At 40.4% G+C, this 13743-nt stretch overlaps 1 long non-coding RNA gene across 2 annotated transcripts in view; it reads left to right on the forward strand.

The window, feature by feature from the left end:
- Positions 1-6118: 6118 nt before the first annotated feature.
- The window catches only part of LOC117980946 (uncharacterized), a 30286-nt gene continuing 22661 nt past the window's right edge, over positions 6119-13743 (forward strand). The window contains exon 1 of one of the 2 annotated variants that reach the window (XR_010112754.1): positions 6119-6694. This is a non-coding gene — a long non-coding RNA (uncharacterized LOC117980946). The remainder of the gene's footprint in view (positions 6695-13743) is intronic. The other variant, XR_004672454.3, reaches the window with a different exon arrangement.

The raw sequence follows: 13743 nt of genomic DNA on the forward strand, positions 1-13743 counted from the left end.
CTTGACCTTAGAGAAAACACACTGAGCCTGTCTTCCGCATGAAATGTACTTGCAGTGAGAGTTTGATTAGAGGCACCAATGCCTGGAAGTCACTGTTCATAAATTAATTTGATGCTCTTGGCTCCATTTCATAAATCTATGAAGTCACCTGCTTTGTCCCATCCCAATATTTATGTAACGAACATGCACTTTCTTCGGGGCTGAAGGAAGCACTGGTCATTTAGATGATGCAGACTATTCTTGTGCTTGTCTCTGAAGCTCAGTACTTATGTTTAGAAAATCCCCAGGATGTGGAAACCATTTGTAATAGCATTTACTATTTCCCAGATACATAGATCCTACATTTCATCCTTCCCTGAGGGGCGGTTGTTCTCGTCCTCGCTGTTATGCCATCGTCTCAGTGTGTAAAGGTGGTGGTTCTGGGGAGGCCATGCAGGGGTCCTGGTGACAATGCGGAAGCCACTGTCATTTCTATGGTGCTCCCTTGACCTGAACAGCAGCCTGTAGAAGAGGATCGCAATGATGCGTGTGCACAAACCCGACAGCATGGACAGAGCCCACCGAGCATGGTACTCAGTGTGGCGGTCAACCACAGGCCTGTCTCCACCATGTAAACAGTTAAGATGCTTCTCTGAAGTCGGGCAGCTAGAAAGTGGAGGTGTCAAGCTCTAACCCTGGAGATGGGGCCCAGGAGCCTCGGCTCACAACCACCTGGGGCCATCCCTCCAGGAAGGGACATCCTTAACCTGATAGCCACCTCTGCAGACGCCCTCCCTGCTGCCACAGGGAGAAACTGCCTTACAGTTCTTGTACTCATTAGGCTTTGAGACCCTCCTTGACAGGCAGGCAGGCAAGCTATAATCCTTGATTACTTTTTCTCTTAATTGGTGGGTAGACTAAGCTATAGTGGAGTAATGAATCAAAGCTTCTTTGGGGGAGAAGAGAGTTAATTTAAAAAAATTAGGTTATGCATGTAATTATGAATGCCCGGTAAAAATATGTGTCTGTATAAAAGTGAGTTTAGACCCAGACATGTTCCAAGAATGGTTGAGGCTACTGATGAGATAATATAAAATACGTAGAATCTGTATGTAAGACAGCAAAAGCAGAAGTAGAAGCCAAAGAAGGCAAAGCAATAAAGGCAAAACCCAGCAGTTTCTGGAACGAGACTAAAAATACCTACCTTATTTCCAAGCTTCCCAGTAGCCAAGGTGAAAAGAGGTGCAATCATGGACATAATTCACTTTCTATAAAACCATCACTAACTGCTCAGGAGATGCCCAGCTCTTCCTTGTTCTACGACAGAGTATTCAGGGTTTTCCTCAGCAGACCCCATCTACTACCACCCATGAGCTGACATTGACCTGGTTTTCAGGCTGTTTCTTGTCACTCCATGAGGGCAGTGCCCAGCCTGCTTATTCACTGCGTGTCACCAGCATCAGGAATGTGCCTGGTCCAGAGCAGACTCACAGCCCTTATTCATTGAATGAATGAATGAATGAACAAGTGGATGAACCGGACTCATTTGCAGGATTTTTTTACTTGACAGGGGGCCCTGGAGCTAAAATAAATAAATAAATAAATAAAATGCTTACAGTCTCTGGAGACAAGGTTTGTGTACATCAAAGGGGCCAATGACGAGAAACACAGGGAGTGATAGCACCCACAGGGCCACTGTGGGGTGTGGAGCTCACATCCCACGGATTTGGGCAAGGCCTACCTGGGGTGGTGGGGGCTGAGCCGAACCCAGATCATGGGCAGAGGGAGGGAAGACAGAATTTAGGGAGCAAAGACTCTTCATTCACAAGATCCAGAAGAGAGTTACGGAGGAACTTGAGGATGGCTGCCATAGAAAGAAAGATGATGTGATGATGGGATCAGAAGTTGGGATGATACACTTGGGCTTTCGTGGGGCAGGCCCCTCCCCATCCCCAGGCTTGGATGAACTGCCTGCCTGGGCTTCCGCTGCACCCTGCTCACTGCTGTTTATGCAGAGCCTTAGTAGGACAGCCTTCTTTATGGAACACCGGCTGTTTTTGTAAAATAAATAGGTAAGTGAGTTGCAAGCGTCTATGGCTGCACACTCAACATGGGCCAATACTGAGATGAGGCAGTGGTGAAGCATCTGGGCAGGCTTGGTGCGTCAGGCATGCTGGAGCATGGAACACATTTCTGGGTAGCAGCTTCAGGGAGCAGAGAAGGGTATAGACAGATGGGACCAGTTCCAAGAGGGAAAACAAGGATGCTGAACTGGATCGTGGGAAAACATGGAAAGAGCTGTAGATATTTAACCTGAAGAAGAAAAGCCTCTATGGGGTGGGAGTGGGGATGGGAATGGCAAGACAACTATTTCCAAATCTCTGAGGAAGTGAGAACCAACTTGCTTGGTGTGGCCTAGAGAAGCAGATGCTGCAAGGAGGAGACTGCAGACAAGAGAAACATTATTATTATTTTTTTAATGGTCAGAACTGCCTAGATGTGAGAAAGTCCTCCAGAAAGAAATTTATTTATTCATTCACTCATTCAATTCATCATTCACATATTCAGTGACTATTTACTGGCTGTGTTTCAGGTATTGGAAAGAGAGTGGTGAGCAAAACTGAGTGATGTCTGCTCTCATGGGGTTTAGTCACTAAGGAATAGTAGACCTTTCATAAGCGATAAAGTGTGAGGTGGGCAGAGGTGGTCTCCAGTGGGTGTTTCAAGCAGGCAGGGGTTGAGAAAGCTGAGACAGGGCTCTTCAGAGCTTCAGTTTCCCAGACAAATCCATTTTAAGTTATAAAAGTTTATGTAAGTGCTATGTCTACTTCTGGTCTTAACTACGAATCTCAAATTGAAATGCTCTCAAATTGCCTCCTGAAGGAGCCTCCCCTGAAAACACAAAGGTGGAAAAACAACTTCCATTGCTTGGTTCTGTGTGTCTTTGGGGACTCCAGTCTGGCTTATGTGCTAATGGAAGTTAATTAGACAAAGAGCCTTCCCCACTGCACAGGGCCTCTGAGCTCTGTTTGGGGTTGCTTAGTTCAAAAAGGGCCGGATGAAAGGATCCTGGGACCTGGATCACTTTCAAGATTTCCTGAGAGGAGTGACTTCCGACCCAGAGAAACAGACATGAGCCATGCCCACCTGGCTTCCCAGGTGGGTTGGAGCACCAGGGTGATTGGGCAGATTTATGCCGCGCTCCTGGGGAAGTCATCGTCCCTCGATTCTGTACCATTCCTTCCATAGTTCTTCTCTTTCCTCTCCTTCTCTTAACTTTGGGTGCTGAATTCTTTCTCCTCCTCAATGAACGCAACACCCTATGAGCTCCTACTTGGAGCAGACCATGGCCTAGGTTCTGAAAACTGGCAGGTCAATTTGGAGAGGTCTCTGCCGCAGCATTTGCCGTTGCTGGGGTTGTTCCTGCTTTCCTGTCTGTCCACTGATTACTCACACTCTACGTGTTTCAGAAGACACCATGGAAGAGCTCAGTGCATAAGCTCTGCAATGGGGCTCTCTCCATTCTGGCAGCTCTGGCAGAAAGAGGAAACCATGAAAACCCAGCTCTGTTACCTGACAATGGACATTCCTGCTGTCAAAGATAAACAGTGACAGACATTAGGCAGAGAGATGAAACAGGTTCTCTTCAGTAACTACTGACAGAAGGGGCCAGAGCCCAGCTTTACTCTGATTTGCACAGAGATGACTGGGCACGTTAAAGGGGGAGCGCGGGGTAGGGAGGAGGAGGGAACAGGGATCAAGCAGAGTTGGGGAAGTGAAAAGTTCCCAAAGGCAGTAAGAGGGTTGGTCAGTGTAAATGTGTCTGCCAGGTGGGAGTGATCAAAGTTAGGATTCTGTCCTCCCAGCTGGGAGACTGCACCCCTGAGTGGAGTGGGGTAGGGCCAGACCTTTGAGGGGTGCATGTGGAAACTCGGGACCCCTGGGCTGTTACCCTGGCTCTACCATTTACCTCCTATGTGGTCAGGGGTTGGTCACTCTGCTGCCTCCTGGCTCTGACCTGGGAGCTCTGGGGTCTCCAACCTTGGAATGTTCACCTTTGCATCATCCTATAATTCTTACTATCATTCTCCGAAGCCACAGAAAAATCACATTTGGATCTCAGTGGTTACTAGGCAGGGGGTCTGTGAAAGCCCTGAATAGTTGTGACAGGTGCCAGGGAGTTTGTTCTGGGAGCTTCCTGGAGAGGAAGGGTAATGGCGTACCTGAGAGAAGGGCCCTGGGCAGAGGCCTCTGCCCACAGCATTGAGGCTGTGGATGAGCCTAGTCAGTCCATGGGCACTTGCAAAGCTCCAGTCGGGTGTGCCTGGGCTAGTCCTTCTCTGGCCACCCTTTGGTCCCCTGAGTCCTTCTCAATGTCTCTTGCTACCAAATTGCTTTCATACATGGATCAATTTCTACTCCTCTTGAAGAGTGTGTCAGATCCTTTCTCACCCCCTGTGTTAACACTGGCATTATCCACACTTTTAATCCTTGCTAATTCCATAGGTCAAAAAGATAGCATCTCATTATTATAATCGGCAATGTTTTTGGCCTATGAGTGGAGGTCAAACAGTTGGTGGCGATTATCTTTTGAAGTCACCATTTAAAATGCCCATGTTTGAGGGTATTTTGTGTTATGATTTGTAACTGGAAGGTTTATAAAAGCTAATAGAAACTATTGACACACTGTAACTAATTTGGACTGGAAGGGAACTCTTGGAATAACTGCTCTTCCTTTCAGCATTGCTAGGGTAAAGCACTCCAACTTCATATTCTGTCAAAAGCAGTGTTAATATTAATAGATAAATACTGACCAGGCACACAGTTTAGGGGTATAGTGATCCCAAAACAGTGAGTGAGGAATTTGTTATTAAAAGATGCACACACGTCAAGAATATCCTCTAATGAATATGCAGTGTGTTAATTCTGTAATATCATTGTTCCAAGAAACTTGGTACTTCCTGGTGTCTAAAAGTTGATAAGTTTATTTAGCCTATTGTTTTGACTTTGCTATACTGTGAGTGATTTTACAGATCCCTAATTTCAGTGCCACACCAATGCCACAATCTCTAAGCAGGATGAAGTTGCTGTATTCTTCCAATCAATTAACCAACAAAATTAAATTTCACACTACAGAGCTCTGGAATAGCTACTGTTTACTGAAATTACCATTGCAAATAATGAAACTGAATGTTTAAAGAACCAGCGTTTAGTATTGTCAATTAAGTCTGGGCTAAATGTTAATAAATATAACACAGTGTGGAAAACCATCTGTGGAGCTTCAGCTTCATGAGGGAATGTGCCAGGAACAGCCTGGTTTAGACAGTTTGTTGATGTGACTCTTGTCCCCCAGAAGCCAATGGTCAGTTAGCAACTTGTGAAGCAGCCACTTCCATCTGGGGACCCTATCACTAAACTCACACAAAAAAAGTCGCTAGGGTATTTCAGATTTTAAACAGTTAGTCTATTGAATAATCAGCAATGTGACAACCATCTCATTTAAAAAACTTTGCATATGATTTTGCCATGTGTTTGTCTCTCAGGTACCTTTCCAGCTTTTGTCCCTGGGTGTACACATGTCACATGTGTGCAAATGGCACATATGCAATTTTCTGTCATTGCATCAGATGTATATTTGTTAATTGTGACTTGGTCTCTAAATTGCCATTTTGAATTACTATGATAATTTGTATAGTGAATGAGATATGATTTGCCTCACCAACCTTCTATTGTTGCCATTTAAATTGAGCCTTAATGCTGATGATTATCAGCTATGAAGCATGTGGATTTTTCACAGTTTGGTATTATTTTCTTAGAACAAATTCCCAGCAGTTGGAACATCAAAGGAAAAGGGAATTAACATTTTAATGGCTTTATGCTTCTCACCAACACAGTCCTGTCCTGCTTATCCTCTTTTGGACACCCTTCCCATTTATTTCTTTGGATACAAAGATATCTAAAATAAAGAGGGCTTTTGTTTTTGTTCTGTTTCTTTTCCAGGTTCTATTCTATCCCTTCTATCTGCTGCATTGCTCTACTTTCTCTAGTTTTCTGTTTTGCCTGCTGATCTTTCCCGTGGAGGCTGTCCTCCCATTTAAGAGTGGGGAGCTCTAAAGCTGGTGGGATTACTTACCGGTGATTGGCCACTGGCAAGTCTTCCTCCTATCACCATCAGAAATCTTCATCTCTGGTGATGTCAGTTCTAAAAAAGGCAGTATTCCAAGGGTGCCTTGCTGGTGCTCAGGGAACAGGCAGTGTTTGTACAAAAGGCTGCGGATATGAGGGTGCTTGTGTGTGTTCATGCATGAGACTTTGTGGGTACATATGTGCAGGTACATGTTTGTGCATGTGCATGCATGTGTGTGCATGAGGCTGTGTGCATACACATTTGTGCATGTATATGCATGTGCATATGTGCACATGTATATGAGGCTGTGTGCATGAAACTGTGTGTGTGCATAAGGCTATGTGTGCCTGTGTATATGCGTGTGTGTGTACACATGTGCATGAGGCCGTGCATGGCCATGCGTGGTGGGTGTTTGGGCTTCTCTGCAGCCCTGGCGAGGCAGCCTGGAGAACACCGTTGTTAGCAGCAGGACAACAAGCCCTGTGATTCCTGCATGATACCCATGGTGCTCTGAATTTGCAGTGATCCCAAAGGCCAGCTTCAGCCAGTCTGTGCCTACCAAATAAACTCATGTGTTTAAATTTCCAGGTTTGTGGATTCTAGGAGCCCCAGTAATTTTCTTTGTTTCATTTTGTTCATAACAAAAATTTCAAATGCAGAAAAGCAAAGAATATATTCATTTGTTTAAAATGAATAATTATTTAAAAGTACATAATTTATTTGTTTATTTTCCCATTGTTGGGCAATTAACTTGTTTAAGAAATTTTACTTCTATAAATCATGCCAGAAAAACACCTCTGCTGTGCGTTTTTCTCCCAATCGTGTGGCTGCTTGTGCACACGATCCTCTGAGTTGGAGTGTGTTGCCTAGTGACATTGCTAGATCACAGAATGTTTACCACTAATATGGCCAAGATGCTCTCCAAAGATTGTAGCACGTTAGACTCCCACAGCAATCCTGCGAGTTCTGTTTTTCTTATATTTGTGCCATTGCTTGGTATCATCAGATTCTCTGTGCTGGCCCCTGCCCAGTCTCAACTGGAATTTTCTTGATTATTTGCTCACTCTAAGTATTGCTTTTTTGTATATTGCCTATTTATTTCCTTGACTCATTTTTTTTTCTTTTGAAGGTTGAAATTTTCCTTATTAAGTTGTTATTCTTTATATATTTTGTCAGCAGTTTTTATTGTAACTATCTTTTCCCTGGATTGCACATCTTTCCACTTAAAAAAAATTTATTGTATATTTGTAAATTATAACTGTATGTATTTATGGGGTGCAAATGGTTTTGTGAAATCAGTGTACAATGTGGAGTGACTGAATCAAGCTAACTAACATATCCATCACCTCAAATACTTATCACTTATTCCTCCTGTCTTAACTGAAACTTTGTACCTTTTGACCAATATCTCCCCATTTCTCCCACCCACCCCCAGCCTCTGGTAACCACCCTTCTACTCTCTGCTTCTATGAGATCAATTGTTTTAGATTCCACATATGAGAACATACAATGTTTGTCTTTCTGTACCTGGCTTAATTCACTTAGAATACCGTCCAGTTTCATCCACGTTGTCACAAATGACAGAATCTTCTTCTTTTTAAAGGCTAACTAGTATTCTGTTGTGTATATTCACCAGATTTTCTTTATCCATTCATTCACTGATGGACACAGGTTAATTCCATGTCTTGGCTATTGTGAATAGTGCTGCAATGAACATGGAAGTGCAGGTATCCCTCCAATGTATCAATTTCATTTTTCTTTGGATATATACCCAGAAGTGGAATTGTTGGATCCTATGGTAATTCTATTTTTAGTTTTGAGGAGTTTCCATAGATTTTTTTTTCCAAAATGGCTATACTAATTTACATTCCTACCAACAGAGTGCAAAGATTCTCTTTTTCCCCACAACCTCACCAACATTTATGTTTCATCTTTTTGCTAATAGCAGTTCTGACAGGTGTGAAGTGATATCTCATTGTGGTTTTAATTTGCATTTTCCTAATGGCTAGTGATACTGAGCATTTTTTTCATATATCTGCTGGCTGTTTCTGTGCCTTCTTTTGAGAAATGTCTATTCAGGTCCTTTGCATATTTTTTAGTTGAGTCACTTGTTTTCTTAATATTGAGTTGTTTGAATTCCTTATATTTTTGGATATTAATTCCTTATCATATGTATGGCTTACAAATATTTTCTCCCAATCCATGGGTTGTTTTTTTCACTCTGTTTATTGTTTTTTTTTATTTTTTTATTTTTTTTTGCTGAGTACAAAATTTTTTGTTTTATGTAATTCTATTTGTCTATTTTTGCTTTTGTTGCCTAAACTTTTGGGATAAAATTAAAAAATTATAGTCTAGACCAATGTTGTGTAATTTTTTCCCTATGTTTTCTTCTAGTAGTTTTACATTTAAGATGTTATGTTTAAGTCTTTAATTCATTTTGAGTTAATTTTTTATATAGTTTATGATAAGGGTTCTATTTCATTCTTATGCATGTGGATATCCACTTTTCCAACACGTTTTATTGAAGTGACTATCTTTTTTCTCATTGTGTATTCTTGGCAACTTTGATGAAAATCAGTTGACTCTTAATACATGGGCTTTTTTTCTGGGCTATTTTGTTTTATTGATCAATGTCGGTTTTTATGCCAGTACCATGCTATTTTGATTACTAGAGCTTTGTAGTATAGTTTGAAGTCAGGTGGTGTGATGCCTCCAGCTTTGTCTTTTTTGCTCAAGATTGCTTTGGCTATTTAGAGTCTTTTGTGGTTCCACATGAATTTTAGGATTGCTTTTTCTATTTCTGTGAAAAATGACATTGGAATTTTAATAGGGATTGCATTGAATCTGTAGATTGCTTTGGGTAGGATGGTGATTCACAATATTAATTCTTTCAATCCATAAACATGACATATCTTTCCATTTATTTGGGTCATCTTCAATTTCTTTCATCAATGTTTCATAGTTTTCAGTGTACAGATCTTTCATCTCTTTGGTTAAATTTACTCCTAAGTATGTTCTTTTTGTGTAGCTACTGGTAATTAAATTGTTTTCTTGATTCTCATTTTGTTATTTTATTATTAGTAAATAGAAACAATGCTGATTTTTGAGTGTTGATTTTGTAACCTGCAACCTTACTGTATTCATTTATTAGTTCTAACAATATTTTGGTGGAGTGTTTAGGGTTGTCTATACACAAGATTATGTCATCAGCAAACGGCAACAATTTCACTACTTCCTTTCCTATTTGGATGTCTTTTATTTCTTTCTGTTGCTTAATTTCTCTGGCAAGGCCTTTCAGTACTGTGTTGAATAGAAGGGATGAGAGTTGGCATCCTTGTCTTGTTCCAGATCTTAGAGGAAATGCTTTCAACTTTTCACTGTTGGGTATGATGTCAGCTGTGAGTTTATCATATATGGCCTTCATTGTGTTGAGGTACATTTCTTCTGTATCTAGTTTGTTGAGTGTTTTCATCACGAAAAGTCATGAATTTTGTCAAATGCTTTTTCTACATCTAATGGGATGCTTGTATGGTTTTTGCCCTTCATTCTGTTAATGTGGTATATCACATAGATTGCATACATTGAACCATCTTTGCATCCCTGGGATAAATTCCACTTGATCATGGTGAATGATCCTTTTAATATATTGTTGACTTTGATTTGCTAGTATTTTACTGAAGATTTTTGCATCATGTTCATCAGGATATTGACCTATAATATTTTTTCCCCTTGTAATGTCCTTGTTTGGCTTTAGTATAAGGGTAATGCTGGCCTCATAAAAAGAGTTTGGAGGTGTTCTCTGCCCTTGAATTTTTGGAAGAGTTTGAGAAGTATTGTTATTAGTTCTTTAAATGTTTGGTAAAATTTAGCAGTGAAGTCATCAGGTCCTGGGATTTTCTTTGATGGAAGAGTTTTTATTACTAATTAAATCTCCTTACTCACTATTAGTCTATTAAGATTTTCGATTCCTTGATTATTCAATCTTGGTTGGTCATGTGTGTCTAGAAATTTATCCATTTTTTCTAGGTCATTTAACTTTTTGGTGTATAATAATTCATAGTAATTTCTTATAATACTTTGTACTTCTGTGGTATCAGTTGTAATGTCTCCACCTTAATTTTTTATTCTATTTGTTTGAGTCTTCTCTCTTTTTTTCTTCATTTAGCTAAGGAGTTGTCAAGTTTTTAAAAACTTTTTGAAAAATAGACTCAGTTTTGTTGATTTTTTTCTATTTTTTTCTAGTCTCTGTCTTATTTATTTCTACTCTGATCTTTATTATTTTCTTTCTTCCGCCAACTTTGGGCTTAGTTTGTTCTTCTTTTTCTAGTTCCTTGAGGTGTAACATTAGATTGTTTATTTGATATCTTTCTTTTTTGTGGGAGTGTTTATTTATTTTAATCATTAAGAATTTTATAGAAAAAAATTTTACATTAAGTTCTACCCCATTGATCTTCTTTTTTGAATATTAGGAATTATAAATTTCCCTCTTAGAATAGCTTTTGCTGCATCCTGTAAGTTTTGGTATGTTGTATTTCCATTTTTGTTGTCTTAAGACATTTTTCATTTTTCCTTTTGATTTCTTCTTTGATCCATTGGTTGTTCAGGAGCATGCTGTTTAATTTCCTTGTATTTGTGAATTTTTCAAGATTTTTCTTGTTATTGATTTCTAGTTTCATATCATTGTGATATTAAAGGATACTTGATATTATTTCAGTCCTCTTACATTTGTTCAGACTTGTTTTTTTTTTTGGCCTAAAATGTAATCTATCCTGGAGAATTTTCTGTGTGTACTTGAGAAGAATGTATATTCTGTTGCTGTTGGATGGAGTGTTCAGTGTATGTATGTTCAGTCCATTTGGTCTAAAATGTAATTCACATTTGATTCTTTTTATTGATTTTCTGTCATGGATGATCTGCCTATTGTTGAAAGTGGAGTGTTAAAGTCCCTGACTGTTATTGTGTTGCTATTTCTCCCTTCAGATCCTTTAATATTTACTTTATATGTTTAGGTGCTCTGTTGGGTATAGATATAATTGTAATTGCTATAGCCTCTTGATAAATGGACGCTTTTATCATTATATAATTATATTTTTGGTCTCTTTTTACAGTTATTGACTTAAAGTCTATTTTGTCTGATGTAATTATAGCTACTCTTGTTCTCTTTTGATTTCTATTAGCATAACGTATCTTTTTCCATCCCTTCACTTTAAGTCTATGTGTTTCCTTAAAGATGAAGTGACCCTCTTGTAGACAGCATATAGTTGGGTCTTGTGGGTATTTTTAAAAAAACACATTCAGCCACTGTATGTCTTTATTAGAGAATTTCATCCATTTATATCCAAAGTAATTATTGATAGGTAAGGACTTAACTATTGCCATTTTGCCATTTGCTTTCCAGTTTTTTACATATATTTTGTTTCTTTCTTCCTCTCTTTTTGTCTTCCTTTGTGGTTTGATGGTTTTCTGTAGTGGTATGCTTTGAATACTTTCTATTTACGTTTTGTGTATCTACTGTAGATTTTTGCTTTGTGGTTGCCATAAGGCTTGCATAAAACATCTTGTACTTATAACAGGCTATTTTAAGCTGATAATAAATTAACTTTGATTGCATACAATAACTCTATACTTTTATCAGCCAATAGGTGATAACATACATTTTATGTTTTTGCCATCAAAATTAACATTTTAAAAAAATAATTTGTATCCTTGACAATTTATTTTAGTTTTTTAAAAGTTTCATCTTTTTACCATAGTACTAGAGATGAAATTGCTTTACACACTAGTCCATTACAGTTCTACAGTATTCTGAATATGACTCTGTATTAGTTATACCATTGAGTTTTGTGCTTCCATATGTTGTTAATTTGCAGCCTGTTGTTTCAGCTTAAAGAATTCCCTTTAGTAATTCCATGCCCTTGACCCTTCTCTGGCACCAGAAAAAGTCTGGACATTCCTGGGGGTGAAGTAGGAAACCTATCTTTGCACTGATGCCAGGCAGAAGTTGACTGTCCCAGACACTGCACTGACACTTGGAAAAAATGTCTCTTAGTTGGGCATTGTGGCTTATGTCTGTAATCCTAGCACTTTGGGAGGCTGAGACAGGAGGATCATTTGAGCCCACGAGTTCAACACCACCCTGGGCAACAAAGCAAGACCCTGTCTCTACAAAAAAAAAAAAAAAAAAAAAAAAATCTGTCCCTGGCAGACAGGCAGGAAATCTGTATATGCCAGCATTCTGTTCTGAAATAAGATAGCATTTAGATAGTACTGGTAGGAGGTGCGAGCCCTATCTGCTCTGTAGGCCCTGTCCTGAGGAAGAGATAGTTTATTTTATTTTTATTTTTATTTTTTTGCCATAAGGAATACTGAGACATATATACCCAGAGGCTTAGGATCCAGAAACCCTCACACTGCCCCCACCACAAGCTATGCACTGAGTAGAAACAACAGCAGGACCTCTGTGAGAGGAAAAAAACTGATAAGGGTCTCTTCCTAGGTGCAAGTGTGTGGCTTCTAGGGTAGCTGTGCAGCTTATAGGTGTAGGAGTTCCCCTCCTAGGTGCAGGATGTTTAGCTTCTAGGGCAGGTGTGACCCTCCTAGCACAGGTGTCTGGCTGCTAGGTAGAGAAGTAGGTACCTCCTAGGTATAGGTGTGCAGCTCCTAGTTGTAGGTGTGTGGCTCCTAGTTTCAGGTCTGTGGCTCCTAGGGCAGACGTAGGACTACAGAAGCTGAAGTGGAGCAAGGACACTGGGGACCTTTAGACACCCCAGGCTTCACACAGAATAGTTAGTGGTTCTATTAGTCCCTTTTCACACTGCTGATAAAGACATATGTGAGACCAGGCAATTTAAAAAGGAAAGAGTTTAATGGAGAACTCATAGCTCCACGTGGCTGGGGAAGCCTCACAATCATGGCAGAAGGCAAGGAGGAGCAAGTCACATCTTACGTGGATGGTGGCAGGCAAAAAGAGCTTGTGCAGAGAAACTCCCATTTTTTAAAACCATCAGATCTTGTGAGAGCCATTCACTATTATGAGAACAGCACAGGAAAGACCCATCCCCATGATTCAACCATCTCCCACTGGGTCCCTCCCACAGCATGCGGGAATTATGGGAGCTACAAGATGAGGTTTGGGTGGGGACACAGAGCCAAACCGTATCATTCTGCCCCGGGCCCCTCCCAGATCTCATATCTTCACATTTCAAAACCAATCATGCCTTCCCAACAGTCCCCCAAAGTCACAACTCATTTCAGCATTAACTCAAAAGTCCACAGTCCAAAGTCTTATCTGAGACAGGGCAAGTCCCTTCTGCCTATGATCCTGCAAAATCAAAAGCAAGTTAGTTACTTCCTAAATACAGTGGGGGTACAGGCATTGAGTAAATACAGCCATTCCAAGTGGGAGAAATTGGCCAAAACAAAGGGGCTACAGGCCCCATGCAAGTCTGAAATCCGGTGAGGCCGTCAAATCTTAAAGCTCCAAAATGATCTCCTTTGACTCCATGTCTCACATCCAGGTCATGCTGATGCAAGAGGTGGGTTCCCATGGTCTCGGGCAGCTCCACCCCTGTGGCTTTGCAGGGTACACATCCCTCCCAGCTGCCTTCACGGGCTGGTGTTGAGTGTCTGCAGCTTTT

The sequence above is a fragment of the Pan paniscus genome, chromosome 6 (assembly GCF_029289425.2).
Source record: "Pan paniscus chromosome 6, NHGRI_mPanPan1-v2.0_pri, whole genome shotgun sequence".
NCBI lineage: Eukaryota > Metazoa > Chordata > Mammalia > Primates > Hominidae > Pan > Pan paniscus.